The 26308-nt window shown below is 38.3% G+C and overlaps 1 protein-coding gene across 9 annotated transcripts in view; it reads right to left on the minus strand.

The window, feature by feature from the left end:
- The window catches only part of ACSL4 (acyl-CoA synthetase long chain family member 4), an 86477-nt gene that overhangs the window by 48844 nt on the left and 11325 nt on the right, over window positions 1–26308 (minus strand). The window lies entirely within an intron of this gene.

The following is a 26308-nucleotide window of genomic DNA, read 5'->3' on the forward strand; positions in this document are numbered from 1 at the left end:
TATATCACAAACCCATAGCCAAATTGTTCTCAATGGTGAAAACCTGAAACCATGGCCTCTAAGATCAGGAACAAGACAAGGTTGTCCACTCTCACCACTGTTATTCAACATAGTTCTGGAAGTTTTAGCCACAGCAATCAGAGAAGAAAAAGAAATAAAAGGAATCCAAATTGGAAAAGAAGAAGTAAAGCTGTCACTGCTTGCAGATGACATGATACTCTACATAGAGAATCCTAAACATGCCACCAGAAAACTGCTAGAGCTAATCAACGAATTTGGTAAAGTAGCAGGATACAAAATTAATGCACAGAAATCTCTTGCATTCCTGTACACGAAGGATGAAAAATCTGAAAGAAAAATTAAGGAAACATTCCCATTTACCACTGCAACAAAAAGAATAAAATACCAAAGTGAGACAGTGGCATGGACATATATACACTACCAAACGTAAAACAGAGAGCTAGTGGGAAGCAGCCGCATAGCACAGGGAGATCATCTAGGTGGTTTGTGACCACCTAGAGGGGTGGGATAGGGAGGGTGGGAGGGAGGGAGACGCAAGAGGGAAGAGATATGGGAACATATGCATATGAATAACTGATTCACTTTGTTATAAAGCAGAAACTAACACACCATTGTAAAGCAATTATACTCCAATAAAGATGTTTAAAAAAAAAACAAAACCTAGGAATAAACCTACCTAAGGAGACAAAAGACCTGTGTGCGGAAAACTATAAGACACTGATGAAAGAAATTAAAGATGATACAAACAGATGGAGAGATATACCATGTTCTTGGATTAGAAGAATCAACATTGTGAAAATGACTACACTACCCAAAGCAATCTACTTTTCAGTGCAATCCCTACCAAACTACCAATGGCATTTTTCACAGAAGTAGAACAAAAAATTTCACAATTTGTATAGAAAAACAAAAGACCCCAAATAGCCAAAGCAATCTTGAGAACACAAAACGGAGCTGATGGAATCAGGCTCCCAGATTTCAGACTATACTACAAACCTACAGTAATCAAGACAGTATGGTACTGGCACAAAAACAGAAATATAGATCAATGGAACAGATAGTAAGCCCAGAGATAAACCCACGCATGTGTGCTCACCTTATTTTTGATAAAGGAAGCAAGAATATACAATGGAGAAAAGACAGCCTCTTCAATAAGTGGTACTGGGAAAACTGGACAGCTACAAGTACTATTATATTTTAGAATGATGATAATCAATTTTAGCCAAACAGAAAATCTTTCATTTTACTCCTAAGTCAAAAATTATTCTTTTCAATGCTAGAAGAACATATAAATTGTCTATGTTTATATATATATATATACAGAAAGAGAAAAACAAGAAATATTTCTTTATTTAGTTTTCTTTATGTAGTTAAATCTGCAGTACTCAGGGGTAAGTTCTTTGTTTCACTTTCTAAGTTTTGAAGTAATGTTTATTTATACTATACCCACTGTCTTTACCCTAGCTCAAAGACAGAGTCTAGTTTGAATGTGAAGAGAAATACTTCAACTCTAGCTAAGAATTCTATTATCACTCTTTCTGTTACTTAACTTCTCCCCTTATAATTAGTATGACAAATTATGTATATAAATTATATATAGACACATACAGTTTTATCATTAGTATGGTTTTATATATATCACACATACACACAATTTGCATAGCACACATATGTAAATTGTGTGTGTATAAAAATGACAAGTACCTAACCTACAATATAAGTACCAGACTTCACCTGGGACGGGAAGATAAACCACATGCATAGAAATTCCATTCCTTACTTCAAAAGTTGCACACTTTCAGAACGGAAATAGGCTTTAAAATGAGAGTAATGAACTAGTCTCTAAAAACAAACTCTCCTCCCTCTCCCCTCCAAATGGACTAAAATAGGGTCTACTTTCTAGAACATTAGGAAAGCATCTTATATGCTTCCCTACACAGCAAAATTAAGAATTTCTTTCTAATCAGTATTGATTAGTTTTACTCTTAAGGTGAATGTGGGGCTTCCCTGGTGGCGCAGTGGTTGAGAGTCCACCTGCCGATGCAGGGGACACGGGTTTGTGCCCCGTCCGGGAAGATCCCACATGCCGTGGAGCGGCTGGGCCCGTGAGCCATGGCCGCTGAGCCTGCGCGTCCGGAGCCTGTGCTCCGCAACAGGAGAGGCCAAAACAGTGAGAGGCCCGCATACTGAAAAAAAAAAAAAAAAGATGAATGTGAGAATATCAGAAAACAAAAAAAGGTGCACTATCCCTATCCTTTTGATTACCTTGGATGAAACTAACAACAGTATCAAGAGGGAAAGGCACATTCTTTTAAAAGCTCTCAATAGAACAACTGCATTTAAATAAGAATTTTTTAAAGCAACAAATATCAAAAATCTACTTGTAAGACCCACCTAAGATACAGCTTGACTATTAGGAAACAACCACTGGGAAAGAAAAGTTTTAATAGATGAAAATTGCTGTCACATTGATAATTCTTGACTCAGGACCAGCAATCTTTTTTTTTTGGTAATTTTTAAATTTTATTTATTTATTTATTTATACAGCAGGTACTTATTAGTCATCAATTTTATACACATCAGTGTATGCATGTCAATCCCAATCGTCCAATTCAGCACACCACCATCCACACCCCCCCGCGGCTTTCCCCCCTTGGTGTCCATACGTTTGTTCTCTACATCTGTGTCTCAATTTCTGCCCTGCAAACCAGTTCATCTGTACCATTTTTCTAGGTTCCACATATATGCGCTAATATACAATATTTGTTTTTCTCTTTCTGACTTACTTCACTCTGTATGACAGTCTTTAGATCCATCCACGTCTCAACAAATGACTCAGTTTCATTCCATTTTATGGCTGAGTAATATTCCATTGTATGTATGTATGACATCTTCTTTATCCATTCGTCTGTCAATGGGCATTTAGGTTGCTTCCATGACCTGGCTATTGTAAATAGTACTACAATGAACGTTGGCGTGCATGTGTCTTTTTGAATTATGGTTTTCTCTGGGTATATGCCCAGAAGTGGAATTACTGGATCATATGGCAATTCTATTTTTAGTTTTTGAAGCAAACTCCATTCTGCTCTCCCCAGTGGCTGTATCAATTTACATTCCCACCAACAGGGCAAGAGGGTTCCCTTTTCTCCACATCCTCTCCAGCATTTGCTGTTTGTAGATTTTCTGATGATGCCCATTCTAACTGGTGTGAGGTGATACCTCACTGTAGTTTTCATTTGCATTTCTCTAATAATTAGTGATGTTGAGCAGCTTTTCATGTGCTTCTTGGCCATCTGTTGTGTTCTTTGGATAAATGTCTATTTAGGTCTTCTGCCCATTTTTGGATTGGGTTGTTTGTTTCTTTAACATTGAGATGCACGAGCTCTTTATATATTTTGGAGATTAATCCTTTGTCAGTTGATTCATTTGCAAATATTTTCTCTCATTCTGAGGGTTGTCTTCTCGTCTTGTCTATGGTTTCCTTTGCTGTGCAAAAGCTTTTAAGTTTGATTAGGTCCCATTTGTTTATTCTTGCTTTTATTACCATTACTCTAGGAGGTGGATCAAAAAAGATCTTGCTGTGATTTATGTCAAAGAGTGTTCTTCCTATGTTTTCCTCTAAGAGTTTTATAGTATCCGGTCTTACATTTAGGTCTTGAATCCATTTTGAGTTTATTTTTGTGTATGGTGTTAGGGAGTGATCTAATTTCATTCTTTACATGTAGCTGTCCAGTTTTCCCAGCACCATTTATTGAAGAGACTGTCTTTTCTCCATTGTATATCCTTGCCTCCTTTATCACAGATGAGTTGACCATAGGTGCGTGGGTTTATCTCTGGGCTTTCTATCTTGTTCCATTGATCTCTGTTTCTGTTTTTGTGCCAGGACCATATTGTCTTGATTACTGTAGCTTTGTAGTATAGTCTGAAGTCAAGGAGTCTGATTCCGCCACCTAGGTTTTTTCCCCTCAAGACTGCTTTGGCTATTCGGGGTCTCTGTGTCTCCATACAAATTTTAAGATTTTTTGTTCTAGTTCTGTAAAAAATGCCATTGGTAATTTGATAGGGATTGCATTCAATCTGTAGATTGCTTTGGGTAGTATAGTCATTTTCACAATCTTGATTCTTCCAATCCAAGAACATGGTATATCTCTCCATCTGTTGGTATCATCTTTAATTTCTTTCATCAGTGTCTTATAGTTTTCTACATACAGATCTTTTGTCTCCCTGGGTAGATTTATTCCAAGGTATTTTATTCTTTTTGTTGCAATGGTAAATGGGAGTGTTTCCTTAATTTCTCTTTCAGATTTTTCATCATTAGTGTAAAGGAATGCAAGAGATTTCTGTGCATTAATTTTGTATCTTGCTACTTTACCAAGTTCATTGATTAGCTCTAGTAGTTTTCTGGTGGCATCTTTAGGATTGTCTATGTATAGTATCATGTCATCTGCAGACAGTGACAGCTTTACTTCTTCTTTTCCAATTTGGAATCCTTTTATTTCTTTTTCTTCTCTGATTGCCGCGGCTAGGACTTCCAAAACTATGTTGAATAATAGTGGTGAGAGTGGACAACCTTGTCTTGTTCCTGATCTTAGAGCAAATGCTTTCAGTTGTTCACCATTGAGAATGATGTTTGCTGTGGCTTTGTTATATATGGCCTTTATTATGTTGAGGGAGGTTCCCTCTATGTCCACTTTCTGGAGAGTTTTTATCATAAGTGGGTGTTGAATTTTGTCAAAAGCTTTTCTCTGCATCTATTGAGATGATCATATGGTTTTTATTTTATTTTATTTTATTTTTGCCGTACGCGGGCCTCTCACTGTTGTGGCCTCTCCCGTTGCGGAGCACAGGCTCTGGACGCGCAGGCTCAGCGGCCATGGCTCACGGGCCCAGCCGCTCCGCGGCATGTGGGATCTTCCCGGACCGGGGCACGAACCCGTGTCCCCTGCATCGGCAGGCGGACTCTCAACCACTGTGCCACCAGGGAAGCCCGATCATATGGTTTTTATTCTTCCATTTGTTAATATGGTGTATCACATTGATTGATTTGCATATATTGAAGAATTCTTGCATCCCTCGGATAAATCCCACTTGATCATGGTGTAATGATCCTTTTAATGTGTTGTTGCATTCTGTTTGATAGTAGTTTGTTGAGGATTTTTGCACCTATATTCATCATGATATTGGTCTGTAATTTTCTTTTTCGGTAGTATCTTTGTCTGCTTTTGCTATCAGGGTAATGGTGGCCTCATAGAATGAGTTTGGGAGTGTTCCTTCCGCCACAATTTTTTGGAAGAGTTTGAGAAGGATGGGTGTTAGCTCTTCTCTAAATGTTTGAAAGAATTCACCTGTGAAGCCATCTGGTCCTTGACTTTTGTTTGTTGGAAGATTTTTAATCATAGTTTCAATTTCATTACTTGTGATTGGTCTGTTCATATTTTCTATTTCTTCCTGGTTCAATCTTGGAAGGTTATACCTTTCTAAAAATGTGTCCATTTCTTCCATGTTGTCAATTTTATTGGCATAGAGTTGCTTGTAGTATTCTCTTAGGATGCTTTGTATTTCTGTGGTGTCTTTTGTAACTTCTCCTTTTTCATTTCTAATTTTATTGCTTTGAGTCCTCTCCCTCTGTCTCTTGATGAGTCTGGCTAATGGTTTATCAATTTTGTTTATCTTCTCAAGAACCAGCTTTTAGATTTATTGATCTTTGCTATTGTTTTCTTTGTTTCTATTTATTTCTGCTCTGACCTTTATGATTTCTTTCCTTCTGCTAACTTTGGGTTTTGTTTATTCTTCTTTCTCTACTTCCTTTAGGTGTAAGGTTAGATTGTTTATTTGAGATTTTTCTTGTTTCTTGAGGTAGGCTTGTATAGCTATAAACGTCCCTCTTAGAACTGCTTCTGCTGCATCCCATAGGTTTTGGATCATCGTGTTTGCATTGTCATTTGTCTCTAGGTATTTTTTGATTTCCTCTTTGATTTCTTCAGTGATCTCTTGGTTATTTAATAACGTATTGTATAGCCTCCATGTGTTTGTGTTTTTTACATTTTTTCCCTGTAATTCATTTCTAATCTCACAATGTTGTGGTCAGAAAAGATGCTTGATACGATTTCAATTTTCTTAAATTTACTGAGGCTTGATTTGTGACCCAAGATGTGATCTATCCTGGAGAATGTTCCGTGTGCACTTGAGAAGAAAGTGTAATCTGCTGTTTTTGGATGGAATGTCCTATAAATATCAATTCAATCTATCTGGTCTATTGTGCCATTTAAAGCTTCTGTTTCCTTATTTATTTTCATTTTGGATGATCTGTCCATTGGTGTAAGTGAGGTGTTAAAGTCCCCCACTATTATTGTGTTACTGTCGATTTCCTCTTTTATAGCTGTTAGCAGTTGCCTTATGTATCGAGGTGCTCCTATGTTGGGTGCATATATATTTATAATAGTTATATCTTCTTCTTGGTTTGATCCCTTGATCATTATGTAGTGTCCTTCCTTGTCTCTTGTAACATTCTTCGTTTTAAAGTCTATTTTATCTGATATGAGTATTGCTACTCCAGCTTTCTTTTGATTTCCGTTTGCATGGAATATCTTTTTCCATCCCCCACTTTCAGTCTGTATGTGTCCCTAGGTCTGAAGTGGGTCTCTTGTAGACAGCATATAGATGGGTCTTGTTTCTGTATCCATGCAGCTAGCCTGTGTCTTTTGTTTGGAGCATTTAATCCACTCACGTTTAAGGTAATTATCAATATATATGTTCCTATGACCATTTTCTTAATTGTTTGGGGTTTGTTTTTGTAGGTCCTTCTCTTCTCTTGTGTTTCCCACTTAGAGAAGTTCCTTTAGCCTTTGTTGTAGAGCTGGTTTGGTGGTGCTGAATTCTCTTAGTTTTTGCTTGTCTGTAAAGCTTTGATTTCTCCATCGAATCTGAATGAGATCCTTGCCGGGTAGAGTAATCTTGGTTGTAGGTTCTTCCCTTTCATCACTTTAAGTATATCATGCCACTCCCTTCTGGCTTGTAGAGTTTCTGCTGAGAAATCAGCTGTTAACCTTCTGGGAGTTCTCATGTATGTTATTTGTCATTATTCCCTTGCTGCTTTCAATAATTTTTCTTTGAATTTTGCCAATTTGATTGCTGTGTGTCTTGGCGTGTTTCTCCTTGGGTTTATCCTGTATGGGACTTGCTGCACTTCCTGGACTTGGGTGGCTATTTCCTTTCCCATGTTAGGGAAGTTTTCGATTATAATCTCTTCACATATTTTCTCTGGTCCTTTCTCTCTCTCTTCTCCTTCTGGGACCCATATAATGCGAATGCTGTTGCGTTTAATGTTGTCCCAGAGGTCTCTTAGGCTGTCTTCATTTCTTTTCATTCTTTTTTCTTTATTCTGTTCTGCAGCAGTGAATTCCTCCATTCTGTCTTCCAGGTCACTTATCCATTCTTCTGCCTCAGTTATTCTGCTATTGATTCCTTCTAGTGTAGTTTTCATTTCAGTTATTGTATTGTTCATCTCTGTTTGTTTGGTCTTTAATTTTTCTAGGTCTTTGTTAAACATTTCTTTCATCTTCTCGATCTTTGCCTTCGTTCTTTATCCGAGGTCCTGAATCATCATTATTCTGAATTCTTTTTCTGGAAGCTTGCCTATCTCCACTTAATTTAGATGTTTTTCTGGGGTTTTATCTTGTTCCTTCAACTAGTACATAGCCCTCTGCCCTTTCATCTTGTCTATCTTTGTGTGAATGTGGTTTTTGTTCCAAAGGCTGCAGGACTGTAGTTCTTCTTGCTTCTGCTGTCTGCCCTCTAGGACCAGCAATCTTATGATACTGATTTTAGAAAATGTGTTGGACAAATCGATTGCATAATATCAAACATTGGACTTACCAAATCTCTTCCTTCCAAGTTTACTCAAGCAGTATGGTGATACATGGGTGATTCTGAATTCACAAGGCCTTTACTAAAATACTAAAGAACTGAATAATAGTTGAAAGAAGTATTTGTTAATTTAAGAGACCTTGACCAGAAATTACTGCTGTGTAACAAACCAAATGTTCCAAAAACTTGGACTATTTTTGCCAGAAGTTACATTTTGTTTTCAAAGGCATGACTCAATAAATATACATACAGAAAGCGCTAACGTAATGAACAGTAAGCACTCATGAAGCAATAATGTTTTATTAATTTTTACTGGAGTATAGTTGCTTTACAGTGTTGTGTTAGTTTCTGCTGTCCAGCAAAGTACAGTTCATGAAGCAATAATTTTAGAAGAAAAGTATTAGCATTTTTCTCTACATTAAAGATGAGACTGATAAACTACTTGAAAAGGAAAAATGTATTTTTAGAAACACAGACTCTTAGAGCTAAAATATGGCCTGCTTCAACAATTCTCAAAGTATCTGGGGCCGCCAGTTCGTTGTAGTACTACTGTTTATGATATTACATCCCCCACTTTCATTTCTGCCAGGAATAATTTTTATTTGCTGAAACAGACAGCAATGCACTGGGGAGCCATCAAAAGTAGTGCCAATTAAGAATAAATTACTCATTGTTGCCAAATGTATACAGAAAGGCACTTTTTATCCTGTTGACAGAAGTGTAAATTGGTACAAGCTTTATAGAAAGCAATTTGGCAATAGGCATCCGGACACTTGAAGTCTTACATAACTCATGACCGAATAATTTCACTCTCTACTTCTACGAATAGCCTAAGGAAACAGTCCGAGATGCACACACACAAAAAATGTAGACAATAGTCACCATTGTGATATAAATAACAGAAAAACTAGAAACAACATCAAATGCCCAAGAGGAGATTGGTAAAATAATGATGTATCCTTATGACTGAATACTACACAGTCATCAAGTGCAGTGTTGTCAAAGATATTTAAGGATATGAGAAAACAGTCAAGATATATGAAGTGAAATTGGTTTAAGATGCAACTTAACCACATATATGCAGGCTACAGGCTGAAATGTTAATCTCTGGGTTGTAGAATTATAGGTGATTTTTAGTTTTGTCCTTCTGTTTTCCCCTACATTTTCTAAAACTTCTGCAGTGAACATATTACTTTTATCATTCAATACATAAGTAGAAAATATAGCACCAGTCTCAACGAATTCTAGCGTGTGTCTGTGTATATATGCGTGTGTTGATAAGTGACAATGGGTATGGCCCTTAAGGCATTTGGCCCTATTCACGTGGTGAAGAGATGCTACAAAGGAGCCAAAAGTTGACTTCAACCTCACTACGGAAAGAAGATTTGATACTTATGTTTTTAAACTAGACTCAAAGTAAAATAAACTTCTTTCGCTCATGTAATATGATCTATGAAGCGAGATAAAATGAGTGGGTTTTTTTCTTGCTATAACTACAATGTTAAATGCTTCCTAAAGTTAAGCATCCCCGTGGTACCCTCTGTCAAAATGCGACTAACAAAAATTGACTACTACTGCCAAGTGAATAGACAATATCAAAAAGCCAGATAATCATGAGGGGTTCCATACAGATGGAAATACTGTGTCAATAATTTCCTTAAAGCCCAGAGTTCCACTCCCTTATCGTATTAAAACAAACAGGAACTCAAATGCCAGATGATACCAGCCTAAGATTTAATAGGTATGAGAAGAGTCATACTGGCACTCTTCTGCCCCACAAGGAAACCATTTTTCAGCTAACCAGACCCAGCCTCCCAATGGGAATTGAGGCCTCCCAGATGAAGGTGTCATGGGCAAAAGGTACCAACTGGGTATCCCTTCTTTGCTTGCCACACAGGGGATGAGAGGGACGGTGAAGGGAGGGGATTTCAGAAGTCAGCTCTCCATCAGTACCCACTTGTTTACAACCTGAACTCTGGGACCAACTACTCAGAACTTTAGAGGATATCATTTTACCTAAGAATGTCTTGCTTCAGACGTTCCAATCAACTGTGGTATCAGCTTACTAATGTGTACTAGCTGACTTCAGAAAGCAGTAGGAGGCAGAAAAGGCTGAATCATTTCTTTCCCTCAAAGTTTTCATTTCAAAATGTTTCAGGCAACAGTAAAGTATCATTAAGTAATCTCACTTCCTGTAAGGCCCACACAGCTCTGTGTCCTGCAATAACCTCGACAGGGCCTAGCAGCACTGAGTTCACAATGCTCAAACTTCTAAGAGGAACACAGCTGCTACACATACAATTCCACTGCAATATACGATAATACATTTCCTGGAAAATTAATGGTTTTACTCCAAAGTAAAGGGAAAGCTACCTGTGGCTGCTGGTCGCCTCAATTTGTGAGCTTAGCTTCAGAAGCACTGGCTCAACCCGACTGACTTAGTACTTGGAAATTTCCCAGCTTGCCTAGGTCTGTCCCCTGGTTTACACATGTTGTCCCAGAGTAATTCTTATCAGAGTGTCCCCCCGCCTTTTTGCAAAAACATCCGTAATGATGACCCCAGTAATAACCCTAACTCGGGTCGCACGGAGAACAAGGCAAGAATGTGTGCCTACATCAGCAAAAGCCTTACCTTCACTACTGGAAACACACTTCCAAGTACTAAGTCCTGAGTGAATCCACAGTCATATACAAATGGGAAAATAAATGAAACAACCAGCTTTGTGCCATCTAACACACACACACACACACACACACACACACACACACACACACACACCTTTTTATTCCAAGTGTTTCAACGATATCAAATTAGAACAATCTTAAATAGTTTATATACAACTGAGTATTTATAACCCAACTTCTAAAATCTAGAATTAAACTTTAATTAATAATTTCAAACTGAAGTCAATTCCTCATCTTACAAAGCGCACACTTGTATATTAAGTACATAAAGGACAAATCAGATCTGTTGTAAGAAAATCTCTCCATGAATAGGTTTTTAATTCGTATGACTTTTAAAGACTATAGTCCTATTTAAGTTGTGTTTACCCTTTCACTAACTTAACCTAAGTCAGAGAAAAGGATATTGCCAAATCAACTTTAGCAAGCAAACAAAAATTCTAGCCTTGTGCGGAATACATACCTTACACTCATTTTTTAAAAATACGACCAATTACAACTTCCCATCTATGATTTTCTGGAAAATATGGGTTAGCAACCATAGAGTTGCACATCAAATGAGGTATTTGATTCCCAATCAATGATAAAAGACTAAAGCAAACCCGAGACTTTCCGGGCTAACCCAGATGCTGTAAGCTTAAGGACTTCTTCACATTATTTGTAAGCTCCAGTTCTTGGAAGAGGCTGTACCCAGTACAGCCTAACGTTCAGTTTACTAAGAAAGATTTAACTTGGCCCTTAAGAAGACCACAGATGAACAAGATAAGGCGCTATGCTTCATCAAAGGGTAAAGGGGGGGCGCCGGGGAGGGGGGGAGGACAATGAAGCTCCAGTATCTATAATGCAGCGTCCTGCTGAGGTAGTTGTGAGCCAACGTGCTGGAGCCAGACGGCCTGGGTCCAGTTCTTGGCGCGACAACTTACTAGAGTGGGGTGACCTCGGGCAAGTTCTGTGCCCTCTGTGCCTCATCTGCTACAACTCTAACGTGGAGGGAATACTACTCCTACCTCCCGGCACTGGTGTGAAACTTATAAATGAGTTGATCTCACAGCCCGAGCCATCACAAACTTCTTTTAGGTTCTCAAAAGCACGTAGCTTAATCTCTCACCTCTGCGTCTAGCACATCCTTTTCTCTCTGCCAAGAACATTCTCTTCTCCCTTTTCCTGGCTTCCTTTAGGTCTCAGTTTGAATGACGCTTCTAAAAAGCCTTCCTTGACCTCCCCGCTTTACGTCAGGTGCCTCTGCTGTTTCCTCTCCCAGCACAGCACCTAAACGCGTTCAAGTTTCTGTTCCCCGGCTGGGCTGTAAGCTCTTTAAAGACAGAAGTCATCTCTGTCCCCATCGCTGCTATAATCCCCAGAAACTAGCACCGTACAGGTACACAGTAGGTGCTTACTAAATAGTTCTTGACTGAAATAACAAGTCATACTAAAGACGAAGGAAACCAAAGAATGATTTCCCAGTTAAATCTTTCACTCTATGTATGTATGCCTCCTCACATCTGAGATACATAGGCGTGCTTCCTCTCATACACTGACAAGCTTGAAATTAAACACAAGATGGACCGCATTCTGGCAGAGTACAAATTTTACTCCCATTCTGGGTAGGAATCATGACTTCATAAGCAGAGCGAATAACAGTCTGCTCAGTATGTTTACACGTATGATTTCATGTCTCATATTCCAAAGCCTTTACTTAAATGAGGATATCACAGCAAAATTATATGGCTAGTGTAGCGCTCTGATTCTCATCAGCTGGGCTAAATGAAACCCCTTACTGCAATTGGCACAGATGGAGAAAAGAAAAGGAAGGTGAGACCATAAACATGGGAGAAGAGGAAAGAAAGAAAAAAGTGAAAGTAGAGGTAAGAGCAACATCAGCTGCTCGTCTACAAGGTACCACTGGGTGGCGCCAGTGCCCCTGGCTATCCAATACAGATACAGAACCAGGACTCGGAGCCACCAGTCTGCCTGTATTTTCCAGAGCTTAGGCTGGATGCTCAGAAGTCTATTTTCAACATGCTGATGGACAGATGCAATTCACCGGAGTTCAAGTTCTCTGCATATGCCATCAACATAGGCATAAGTCTTAAGGATGTTGTGTTTATCAGAGACACCTGGAAGGTGATTTGTCAACAGTTTTGCCTGGTGAAATGTTTCAGAGTCAGCTCACCATTCTAAATGCAGAGATTCTCAGTAGAGTGAGAGGCCAGGGGTTCTCAGTGGAGTGAGAATGGAGGAAAGGGATCAGAATGACCTAGAAAGCTTTTTTAAACTATTAGGTTGAACCATATAAAATTGCCAATAGTCGAAAAGCTGTTACATCCACAAATATAGCAATTTCAAATGGTTCAACCTAATACACACATATTTAGAATCACTGGGTTAATGAGCCATTGTTACTGATAGGAGTGTCCTATTTCTCAGGTTTGTTGGGGGGGGAAAGGTTGAGAACACCCGCACACGTTTGGCCTTAAATCATGAAGAATTAACTGAACAAAGAAATGGAAACAAAATAACTAAGGACAGGGAATTCCCTGCAGTCCAGTGGGTACGACTTGGCGCTTTCACTGCCGGGGACCTGGGTTCAATCCCTGGTCAGGGAACTAAGATCCCTCAAGCCACTGGCATGGCCAAATAAATAAACAAATAAATAAGGATAGGGAATAGATTAAACTACATTAAAAATAGAAGACATGGGAAGATGTTCACAAAAAATTTAAATGCTATATTAAGTGTAAAAAAGCAAATTACAAAACAGTATATAAAACACATTTTGTTTTTTAGGGGAATCCAAAAACGTTTGGGGGATACGGAAGGATATATACTAAAAAAATCTCAATAGTTGTCTCTGCGTACGGGCACTACCCGTACTTTGTTTTGTTTTTTTATCCATACATGTTTTCTAAAATAAACATGTATAACAATTTTGGATCCTGGAACAGGAAAAAAATTAAAGACTTTGGTAGTAAAACTAGGGAAATCCAAATAAATTCTAGAGTACTGCACCAGTGTCTGTTATGTAAAATGTTAACATTAGGGGGAGCTGGGGAAAAATATCCAGGACCTCTGAACTATCTTTACAAATTCATTGTAAATCTAAAATTATTCCAAAATGAAACATTTATTTAAAAAAATAAGCCATGTATTAAGATCACATTTTTTAAATCCAGAAGAAAAAATCCATTTGGTTAAGAGATTCCTACATTTAAACAAGAATATGGTGGAATAAAACTTCTTTGGTAGAAAGAAGTCTTGGAAGAAGCTATGCCTTCTAGCATGACAACCGAAAGTTGTAAAGACTTAATGACATATGCAGTGACTTTCATAATATGAAAGTGATGTTATCCTATTGGGCATAGGCTCACTGAAGCAGAAAACAAACGGTTGAGTCTCTATTTTCTTTGGTTTTGTAATCATCACTGCTGAAGACTAACCACCATAAGGGCATTTGAGGGAAAAAAAAAATTAAAAATAAGTATAGCCAGTAACCACCCTTTTCATCTGTAAAATTTTTAAAAATTTAGTTTCCCAAATCCTGGGCAGCTACAGGTACATGCACATGCATTCGTTCAAGAAAAATTCAATGAGCATTTACCAAGCCCACTCCTTCTGGAGCTTACTGTTCAATAGACAATATTTTAAGAGGACATGAGACTAACATAGAGAGCAGACATATACGTATAATAGGAAAAGAGGGATACCCATGAGCCAACCCTCAACCCTGTAATAATAGCCCAACCAGACTTTTTTAAAAAGTTAATAATAATAGCTACCCTCTGGGATTATCCAGTTATACCTGTTAATGCGTAGGTACCAGCTGGCTTGCTCAAAATGGATTTTTTACAATTTCCTTTAAATATCAGGGCAAGGAAAATTATGCAAAGCCTGAAAGTGAGGTTCTGAAAAGGAATAAAGGAAAGGACAATGCAGAGCTAAAAATACAAACAGAAAACTAAAAGGTCTGGATCAATTTCATCTGCAGACTACTATCCCTCTGTTACAAACAGGTTATAACCTTCTGGTTATAATACTCCTCCAGCAAGTGTAAAATTTGGAATAGGTTAGTTCCACTGCAGAACACACACAACAGGGGGTTTCCTTACTTGTAGGTTTCCTTACTTGTAGGTTTCATTACTTGAGTATTGACAATGTGTCAATATAAGGCACTTTTGCAGAAGATGAGATCCAAAACAAGAATTTCAAAAACAGATTTAAAGAGAAGCACCAGTGTACTAAAAACTCCCAAGCAGAGCAGAAGTCTTTTTCCCATCTCAATGAAACACTGTTTAAGGAAGGGGAGTTATGGGTCCCCATAAAAACGTCAGCCAAGAAACTTGCTATAACTTCAACAGTGTTGATATTTCCGACCAGCAGATATCACCCATTTATCCCTAAAGCATTTAACTTCCGCTGTACCTACAATGTGTAATTTGCTTTTAAGACATCCCTTTGCAGTTATTTCTGTGTGTGGTTAAGCGAAAATACATCCTCTTTAAATTAGGTTATAATTCAATCCTCCTGGAAGCATCTGCAAACAATGTGAGCAGCAGTTAAAGGTAAAGGCGGTTCTCTTTCTCATGTACTATACGGGGCAACCTGCTGCTTACTCTTCTTCAAAAGCAAAACTAAGGTCAACACAGAGGAGGTTCTGAAAACAAACGTTCTCTGTTTGAGGCCTGATGGTTGTGTGACAGCAACAGGCCAGATTTTTAAAGAATAAGAAAAGGGATTATCAGAATGCTTCCAGCACCTCGATCTTATGGTTTCCAGGGCTGCTATGTCTGAAAGTAGAAGAGAAAGGCATTGAGGTTCGGTGCCCGGTGCCAAGTCCAGGCAACATCCTGATCTTTCATCAGCAATGGGCTGCTGCCGGTAAAAGCAAGAAAAAAAAATTTTTTTTTAAAAAAAAAGGTCTAGCAATCGCAGGACATGTCCCCAGATCTGGCCAAGTACCAAACTCAAATTCTAAAAGTTTAGCTCATTCCACAGAACAATGTTATGGAACCCAAATATGTAACTGTATGACTTTGAAACATCATTGATTTTCTTTCACACAGGAGGCAGAGGTCAGCAGCAGAGGCAACAAATCTAAGAATTGATTTTCCATCCTAAGCAGACTCCTACTCACTCCTCTCAAAGCAGAAGAAACATTTTCTCATGATCTCATGACAAAATGTTATGACATCTAGAAGAGACCAGACAAATAAAATGACCTTAGTGTCACATTAGCTAGGAATGATGCAAAATTAAAGAAATCAACTCTAGGTTGAAAAGCAATTCTTTCAGCCAAAAATAGCTGCTTCAAAATGAGTTGCTTCCATCTCATCAAAGTCATTAAAGTAACATATATGTGTTTCATAACAACAATTGTCTTTGGAAAAACACACAGTTTTGACTCACTTTTGCAGATTTCCACCAGAGACCCGTGATATCAGATTCAACACTGCAAGGCTTCTCAACACACTCTTAGCTTAGGGACCCAATAGGCTACAGCTTGTTTTTAAAATATGTCTCTAAAGAACAAACTGGAGTTGAGATTCCTAGTTTTCAAAACTCAAGGTACGCTCTGGCTAGAGACCATATGTTCATGGCCAACTCTCACTCCTTTGGTCATGCCCTAGCACAGCACTGACCTCCTCTTTCCTGTGGGCAGTGCCCTAAGCAACATAACCCTTCAGTCAAAGGCAGGGAGGGAGGTGGTCAATAGTCTTCCTCAGTTGAGGACAATTAGAAGCTAGATTGTAAGGAAGCACTTTCTCCCTAAGAGGTGAAAAAAAAAAAACCCTACAATCTTTAGGGTTAGGGGCTTTTTGAGAAAAAGATCTGAAAGTTAAGTTAGGAATGACTCTCCCATTGCACCACATGTACTATATCACTGCAATCATAGGCCAATCACTCCACACAAACATTTCATATAACCAAATAACAACGGCTCAAATGCAGAGTACCACTGAGACAAGATAGAGATTGGGAAGCTATCTGAGCACTGGAATATTCTTCCTCCAAGAGCCAGGCAGAATATTCTTCTACCTTTGCAGAGCCCTTAGGCTTACAGTGACTCCAGAATGACCCTACTGAGCTAGGATTCAAGTCAGCCGGCAGGGCAAGTACAAGTATCTTTTTAACCCCAATGAACACTTTGTACTTCTGGGGTTGAGGATCACCCCTCATTCAATTCTACTCAGGCCATAAAAGAAAGGCTTAAAAGTGAGGTTGGGGAACTCCATTTCAAAACATGGATTAAAAAAGGAGGTGGGGGCTTGCCTGGTGGCGCAGTGGTTGAGAGTGCACCTGCCGATGCAGGGGACACGGGTTCGTGCCCCGGTCCGGGAAGATCCCACGTGCCGCAGAGCGGCTAGGCCCGTGAGCCACGGCCGCTAAGCCTGCGCGTCCGGAGCCTGTGCTCTGCAACGGGAGAGGCCACAACAGTGAGAGGCCCACGTACCGCAAGGAAAAAAAAAAAAAAAAAAGGTGGGAGATTCACCAGGGAAGTTTCCATTTTGCAGTTGTCTTTTCTAAAATTACTTGTAAAGAAGTAAATTCTTTGGAGGATACTTCCTAAAGCAAGCTACTCCCTTACTAACAGTTTAATATTCAACAATCTCTTGGTGATCAAGAGAATATTCAAATTAATGTAAATATGTGCATAAATTAAAAACCTGCTTCCACATAAAAACCCTGGCCTTTATACTTGACACTAAAAACAAAATCTAAGCAGAGGAATCCAAAATTTTCTGGTGGAAAAGCTGTGTTATATAATGTCCTTACGAGTTCAGTCATTCTGCTTGAAAATGTAAAATGTGTAACTATATTTGAATGAATATGCTAATACTGACATTTCTTTCTATTGGGGGAAATAAACACTACACAGCTTCCCATCTGCAGGTTGCTATAATTCACCAAACAGTGAGCCTGAACCATGACTTTTCTAGTTTCCAGAGTATGGAAACCACCTGCTTCACAGAAATTCCAACCTACTCCTGTAAGGAAGTGCCTGGGCACAAACGGAATCCCAAATATTTCACCAAAGGCTTTAAACCATACTAAACTAACCTTGCAGCAAATCCTGAAGGTCTCTGTGGTTCCAAGTACAAGAATACCATTATCCTAGCCTGCTTTTCTCTTTTCTGCTCTATTTGAAACACATTCGTCTGACAGTTGTTTATGGCTAGAGTTCTGCCCAGTTCCACCCCCCAGTCAAGTGATGATTTTTCAATTACTCTTTTAAGCTATGTCTCAACTTAGTATCTTCAGTGGTCATGGGGAACACAGCATCTTTTACTTGGATGCGTCCCATGAGATACTAGTGCTAGTTCTGTCTTCTCTTCTGTTTCCAAAGCCATAACTGAACTTTAAGCTCATTCAACCAAGTTCCTGTTTCCTGTCTGCGGGAAACGTTCAGCTTTCAGTTCATTTGAGAAGCAGAAATGACTAACATATTCTGAGAATCACGAATGATCACCATTTCAGCAGGAGCAGCTCTGCCCATTTCTGCAGGCTTTCTCTGATGACTCACCACTCGGGTACCCCCAGGGGAGTGGTCCTTCAAAACCCTATCATTACTTTTTTTGTAGTATTAAAATGCTTTAGGCACATGTTGAAGGTAATAAACAGGATACCTAAGAGAAAACAGGTATTTCACCATGCCTTCCACTGCCTTAACTTCTTAACAACCACTAGAAGCCACCATAAATATTTTCAATACCTCTGTTACTAGCCTCATCTCACATGTCTCTGTCATCAATCAACTGAGAAATGGGAAACCTCTATTCTGACTCCCACATAAAATCTGCTAACTTCACAGCGCCTATGAAAGAAAAATCCTCTTGCTGTGAAATCAGTTCCAGAAAGGCCAAAATGCACAAGAGGCACAGCCTTGGAGAGCAGCGATGCTATTTCAATCGCCATAACAAAAATATGAGCAGCTACGCTAGGCCATCACATTAACACCATTGTCTACAAGGTAGAATCTTCTTTTGTTAAATACTCTATTGAATTCATCATAAACTAAGGTCTTTTCACCTCTAAGTCCCACAGCATAAACCCAGAAAAGGTTATAATGAGCCTAGGGCGGATGTGCTTAATAAATGCTTCTAGAGGACATGCGAGCAGAATACGTACATACTTGCCCAAATCCAACACAGTTCTCCTAATGTACAATTTTATATACTACAGACTGAGTTACCATACACAAAGATTCATGTTGCCACAGAGACCTAGATTTTCTTTACTTTTGTAAGTTGTGAAAGAACACAACTAAGCCCACACATTTACCAAAAATTAGACCGGTTGGTTTTTCTTTGAACCAAAATAACTGTTCAAGTTCAGTTTTAAAATCTTCATTAAAACCAAACCCCACCCAAAAGATTCCTAATGACATTTTAATACATTGCACTTATACATCATTACTAGTAACTACAATTTAAACAACATGTGCATAAATTCCAAACAGAACTGAACTGGTTTAACACTGAGGATTTTTTAATTCCTTGGCTATTTACTTTTGGTGGCCATGACTTTAAGATTATAGTTTGTCCTAGAAACCAGTTATTTTAAGTGGAACACTATACTTACATGGCACAGTGTTGTTCTTCTTCCCACTAAAATGTCTTTTTCACTTATTCAGAGTTACCAAACGTGAAAGATGCTCACAGTATAGAGTCAAGTTAAAGGAAGCAAATTACAAATAGGTATGCACAGTAAGAACCCATTTTTGTAGAAAGAAGATACGTATGTTTGCACATGTGCATGTATGTGTGCACACGTGTGCATGCAAGCATCCAAACGTGTGTACACAAACGTGTACCCAGAAGTTGACAATAGAGCTCCTTGGGTATGGGATTATGGTGCTCTTATTCTTCTTTATACTCATATTTTCAGTGCAGAAAATTTAGACAATACAAATACTACTTTAACAAAGGGAGAAAATTATTTTTAAAAACTACCCGAGTGCTGTCTAAATACAAGGCATTCACTCCATTTCAGAATCGCATTGTAATTATCCTCCAATGCGTATGATGCGTATGATGAATCTGTATAATTAGTATCAAAATAGTAATCATAAATTAAAATGCACTGTAGAATTGTATAGGGTAAAATGTATAAGTATCTCTATACTGCCTTCCTCTAACACCACTCCCTTTTGCCCCAGAGATAACCATTTGTGGTGCGTATCAATCACACTTTTTTGTATTATCCATACGCATGGTAAGGTTTTGTTCTTTTAGATAAGTGGAATCATGGTATACGGACTGTTCTATAACTCCCTCCTCTGCCCCCCCCCCACCTTTAACAACATATTTTGGAACTCTTGTGTCAGTTTATATAGGTCTGAAGGGTTTCTTTCCTTTAATAGCCCCATGTTATTCCACAGAACAGCATGCCATTATTTAAATCATTCCCCTTCTGATGGACATTTAGGGTGCTGCCAAGTTTTCACTGTTATGACCAGTTTCACTGCATTGAAATCTTGTATGCATCTTTATACAAATGTGCAGATATTTCCTTAGAATAGCTTCCTACAGAATTGCTGGGCCAAAATATATGCATATTTAAAAAATGAGAGGATTTTGGTACCCTCTATCAAAAAGCTACACAATTTGCACTCTCATTAACAGTGTATGAGAGTGCCCGTTTCTTTCAAAAAGTGGATATTATAGTTTTTGCCAATGTATTTGGTAAAAAAAAAAAAAGGTTTTCATTTCCCTAATTACTAGAATGAATTTGAGCATCTCTTCTTTTTTAATCATCATTTCAATCTCTTCTTATGTGAAAGGCCAATTCATAACCCTGTGCCACTTTTTCTAACAGGTGCCTTTTTCTTATTGATCTGTAGGAGCTCTTTACATATCATAGATATTACACAGTAGAAACCTTTTTATCTAATGTTATTTGGAACACTTGATTAGCTAATTGAAAAGGTCAACTAAGGTGAACAGTCATAAGAAAATATGCACATGACAAACATTTCATTTTATCTTCATTTTATCAGTGGTAAATGTACACTCATTCGTCAAACTTTTGATAAAGGGCCAAGAAGCCAAGACCTTTCTTTAACTCCAGGTCCCTGGATTGTAAAGAAAGTTAATTTGAATTCTTAGATAATGTAGAATGTCAAAGAACTTAAAAGACACTTGCAAGGAACTATGAGTAGAGAACCCCTCAGATTTTTATTTTATACAAATCTTTTATCATTGTCTTACCCACACCTAATTATACAGTAATAACTTGCTTTCATCAACTCTTTCCAAAGCATACCATTTGTTTTGTTGTAATAAACCTATCCCCCAGCTTCAACAATTATCTATATGTGCTGAATTTTATTTCTTTCACATCTCTATGCACTCCGTACCTCAACTCCCATATAATCTGAAGCAAATACCAGATACATATCATTTCATATGTAAATTTTCAGTAAGAACTTCAATTCCCCACTACTCAGACTGTATCACATTATAAAATATGAAAATAAATTACATATTTACAAAAACAAGAACAACGAGCATACATAGGTTCAGTAATAAAAGCATCTGTTGTACTGGTGGGTCCACAAGCCTGGCTTACCTGAGACCAACCTACTAATATCAAGTGTTCAGGGCACAGTGTATTTTACGAAAGAAATGAGTATCATTTAATATGGTGAGTCAGTTAAGTAAAAGTCAATAAAAGCTTCCACTGCATATGTAGAAGTTATTTCCCCCCAGTCTGTCATATGCCTTTTTAACTTTGTTACGGTGTCTTGTGCTTTCCAGAAATTTTAAAAATACATCCTTAATGTATTTTTGTGTATGATGTGAGGCTGAGATCCATTTCTTTCCAAATATACAGCCCACAGTGCTAACTCAATTTCCATTTTCAACATTACTTGTAGGTAGCACGTTTAAAAGAACTAAAGTGTGAACTTCTAATGTACGAAAGGAAGCTGTGCAAACAAAATAATAAACCAGCCAGTCTTAAGGTCAGCTTGATAGGCTCAAACTACTATGTATTTAAAGATCACAGGGCTTCCCTGGTGGCGCAGTGGTTGAGAGTCCGCCTGCCGATGCAGGGGACACGGGTCCGTGCCCCGGTCCGGGAAGATCCCACATGCCGCGGAGCGGCTGCGCCCGTGAGCCATGGCCGCTGAGCCTGCGCGTCCGGAGCCTGTGCTCCGCAACGGGAGAGGCCACAACAGTGAGAGGCCCGCGTACCGCAAAAAAAAAAAAAAAAAGATCACAGAAGTTTGGGGAGCAGGAGCAACAGTGCTGCCAAACCTGGCTCTGTCGTTACCGCTCTGGCTTACAGCAGGATCTCCAAAGGACATCGCAACTGGACAGGCCTGCTTCTGAATCTCACTATTTGCCATACTTGTAGATTGACATTCACACTGAAATACCCCACACTTGATGACAACAACAACAACATCAACCTTCCCAACTCTCTATCCATTCCTTAATGCTGCTCCTAGACCACAGTGTCTTCAGACTTAGTTAAAGAAAATGAGTACACTGTTCTGAACCACAATTTCCCGTGGAAATATACCTAAAAGATACTAAAAGTCAAGGTAAAGTTTGTCAAATTTCCTTTATAACACAGAGACTCAATAATTTTTAAGGTTGCGTTATCTCTGGGCAAACTTTTTGTGTAAAATTTACCAGAGAGTAAATTGGCTTTTAGGGTCATAAGTTCTCTGTTTCAACTCTGACATTGTATTTTGAATCAGCCAGACAATACATAAATGAATGGATGTGCCCGCGTTCCAACAGAAATTTATTCATAAAAACAGGTGGTGGGCAGGATTTGGCCACCGGCAGTATTATACCAGCCCTTGTCTTATACCAACGATTGATCTTTTTCAAATCCACCACCCTGGCTATACACTTATTTGAGCAAATACGGTGACACTGAAGGGACAAGTAATAATTTCAGTACCACCTTACGGAAATGAATACTCTAAAAATCGATCACTAAGCTCTTCCTGTAAGTTCTCATAATATGAGCACACATATTTTTCAAAATATAACACTGTAAGTCACCTTAAAACTAATGCTTATTCTAAAAGATAATTAAAATGAACATTAAGTAGCTACTATAAAAGGAAAACATGCAGTCTAGACAGACAAATTCAACAGTCTTCTATTCACTATTCTGAGTAGCAAAAGCCTACTAAATCTATCATCATATTCGCAACTTCACTACTTAAAACGCAGAAGCAGACTTTCAAAGTACATTTAAATGAGAACACGATTTTTTTTCTTTGGACTACTTACCACAAATGTTGATTAGAAACGATACAGTTTTGCCAAAATATTTTAAAATTAGAAAGTGAAACCAAAAATCTCCTTGGCATATGACGTGTCTACTTAATTTTAAAATATTAATTTTAATGTTTCATTTGACTGCCCGGTAAGGCAGAAATTATATTTTAAGGCACAAAAGGATGGCAGCCATTTTAATATAGTGAGAGCATGTATGAGTATGTACACACACTGAAAGCCATCAAGACCACTAGTTCAAAGAATACATCTGAGCTCCAGGACTGCTCAAAGAAAAAAATATTCACACTGCTTACAGAAGTACTGGATGTTATACAGAACAGCAAGGAATAAAATTAAATAACAAAGGTACATAAGACCCCTTAACACAAAAGGCATGATCCATAAAAGGAAAAACTGATAAACTGGACCTCATCAAAATTAAAGATTTTTGTTCTGCGAAACTTCCCTGTGAAGACGACGAAAAGGCAAGCTGCAGGATGGGAGAAGATATTTGCAAACCATGTAGCCAGCAAAGCACTAGTATTAAGAATATATAAAGAACTCTCAGAACTCAACAGTAAAAAAAAAAAATCCAACTAGAAAGTGGACAAAAGACACGACCACACATTTCACTGATGAAAATACAGAGATGGCAGATAAGCACATGAAAAGATGTTCAACATCATTAGCCACCAGGGAAATGCAAATTAAAACTATGACAAGATATCACTATATACATATCCATCAGAATGGCTAAAATAAAAAATAGTGACAACACCAAGTGTCAGCAAGGATGAGCACAATTCATGCATTGCTGGGGCACGGGCGGGGGTATGTAAAATGGCACAGTCACTCTGGAAAGCAGTTCGGCAGTTCCTTATAAAACTAAACATGCAACTACCATACGAACAGCGATTGCACTCTTGGGCAACTATCCCAGAGAAGTGGAAATTTATGTTCATACAAAAACCAGTACACAATTTTTCATAGGAGCTTTATTCATAATAGGTTACAAAATACGGGAAATAGATGTCCTTCGATGGGTGAACAATTAAACTGTATACATCCACAGCATGGAATACAACTCAGGAATGAAAAAGAACTATTGATACAAGACACATTCCCTGCATGAATCTCCAGGGAATTCCACTGAGTGAAAAAAAAGTCGATCTCAAAAGATTACACATCGCATGATTTCATTTGTATACCATTCTTGAAATGACAAAATTATAGGCAAGGAAAACAGATCAGTCGTTGCCAGGGATCAGGGAGGGAGGGAGATGGCTGTGGCTATAAAAGGGCAACATTAGAGACCTTTGGGGTGATGGAATTGTCCTGTATCTTGACTGTGGTGGTAGTCACACGAATTTACACATACGGTAACACTGCATAGAACTAAATACACACACGCAAGTGAGTGGATGTAAAACTGGAGATCTCTGAATCAGGTGGATGGACTGTATCTGTCTCAATTTCCTTGTGACATTATGCTACAGTTATGCCAGATGTTACCACTGGGGAAAATTAAAGGGGATTATTTTTATGATTGTATGAGAAACTACAACTATCTTAAAATAAACAGTTAAAAGAGAAAGGAAGATAAAGAATATATAAGACCAACCAATAGCAGGAGTTGAAAAAATAAAGCTTTCATTTTTGCTAAAGTCTCAATAACTGAAAGTCAAGGAAAGAAAAAAAAAAAAAAAGAAATGCCAAGAAGAGAGCCTACAGGCTACAATCATCTCCTCCTCCCCTGGGGAGCCTTAACTTCCCCAGGATTTTGCTTCTGTCCCTGATTTGACTGTTGTTAATAAAGATAAACTGACATACAAACTGTCTCTCCAAAACTTCCACCATCATCACCTCCATCCTGAACTATAAAACTAAACCTTGCAGGGTAAGGATTGTCTTCTTAACCATCATATCCTAGTGGCCTGGCACAAAATACGTGACAGATGGAGGAACAAGATAAGTTGAATGAACGAACAAATGAATGAATGACTGAGATGCCTGCATATTCTTTTCAAGCGCCTAGCCAATTACAGTTACAAGGCAGTATGTATACATTCCCGTACAAATTTCTTAAAAGCCCTGAATGTTTAAAAAAAATAATAAAGTGTGGTATGCACACCCTTCACTTGCAAGCTTAAGTTAGCAATACCTGACTTTTGTAAAATGCTTCCCAATTTATAGACTTCCACATATAGTAATTCATTTGATAAGGATGAATTAAGAATTATGCATATATAGATTGGAACCAGTGTAAGCAGATCTTTCAGAAAAACGTTCTAAATAACTAAGGATTTACCTTAGCTTAGTTTAACTAAGGATTTACGGCACAGCCTTAACGCAAATTGTGAGATATATATATATATATATATGTATGTATTTTTCAAATTGGGGGACTTATACGGATTATTCTGCCAACATCAAGACCCTTTGACAGATGCAAAAATGAAGAGAGGTAAAGTGACTTATTCAAGGTTATACAATCAGCTAGCACTGGAACTGGCGCCTGAGCCTCTCCAGAGTCCCAATTCATTTCTCTTCTCACTGAACTGGGCAAGCCTGTCCTTTCTCCACCCATCCCACCCCTACCCAAAACACTCAAACAAAAAATCTGAATCTGAATCTCTTATTTTTAAAATAGGGGTTTTAGGGGGAAAATTGAATTTATTCAAGATGTTAATTGTTGCATTACACCTTCTGTGGATTTTTAGGTGTCAAATTACTTCTCCTATCAGAACAATAAGGTACTTCATTCTGTGGTGCGAGCAGACTAACAGTTTAATGTTTCATCCTCCACCTAAATGGCAGAGAGGGTGTTAATTATTCTTACAAGTCTCACACTTCTTTTCAATCGTAAAGATGAGCTCTATTACAATCCGAGGAAGAGGCCTCACACTATTAAAATCTTGATTGATATGCTCACTGACAGTACAGTCATTGGATCTCTGCTTACAGCCTTATGTACCAAGAGCAGGTAAAACTATCTGTTACAGGCAATATAAAAGAAAAAGTAACGTAGCAACAAGCAACTACCGGGAAATGAGGATTTCATCAGGTTAAATCTCCGTTATGCTGCAACATGTTACTAAGCATGAGTTTAGAGGTCCTGGAATCAAAACACTAGAAGGAACCTTCGTTCAACATCCTCATTTTTGTAAATGAGGAAACTGAGGCGTTGATCAAACCATTAACCAATAAAGCAGACTGCTTACTTTTTCAAAGGGGTTCATTTAAATGCCATTTAGCCCTTATTCTCCATCTCGCCGTTTCTTAGAGGGATGATTTTTTTTTTTAAGGTGAAAACGATTAGAGCAAAGTCATTTCAAGAGGGTGAAAAAAATGCCTTTGAAGGAGGAGATGGCTGGAGTGAAGAGAAGAAATGACGTCTTATTTAAAATATGTAACCCCTTAATGGGGGCTAGGCAGTGAATCATATTCTCCTCGATTCTTCTCTGTGCTATTGACATCGACCACAGTTCTTTCTGTAGGGC

Source organism: Leucopleurus acutus (genome assembly GCF_964270905.1).
Source record: "Leucopleurus acutus genome assembly, chromosome: X".
NCBI lineage: Eukaryota > Metazoa > Chordata > Mammalia > Artiodactyla > Delphinidae > Leucopleurus > Leucopleurus acutus.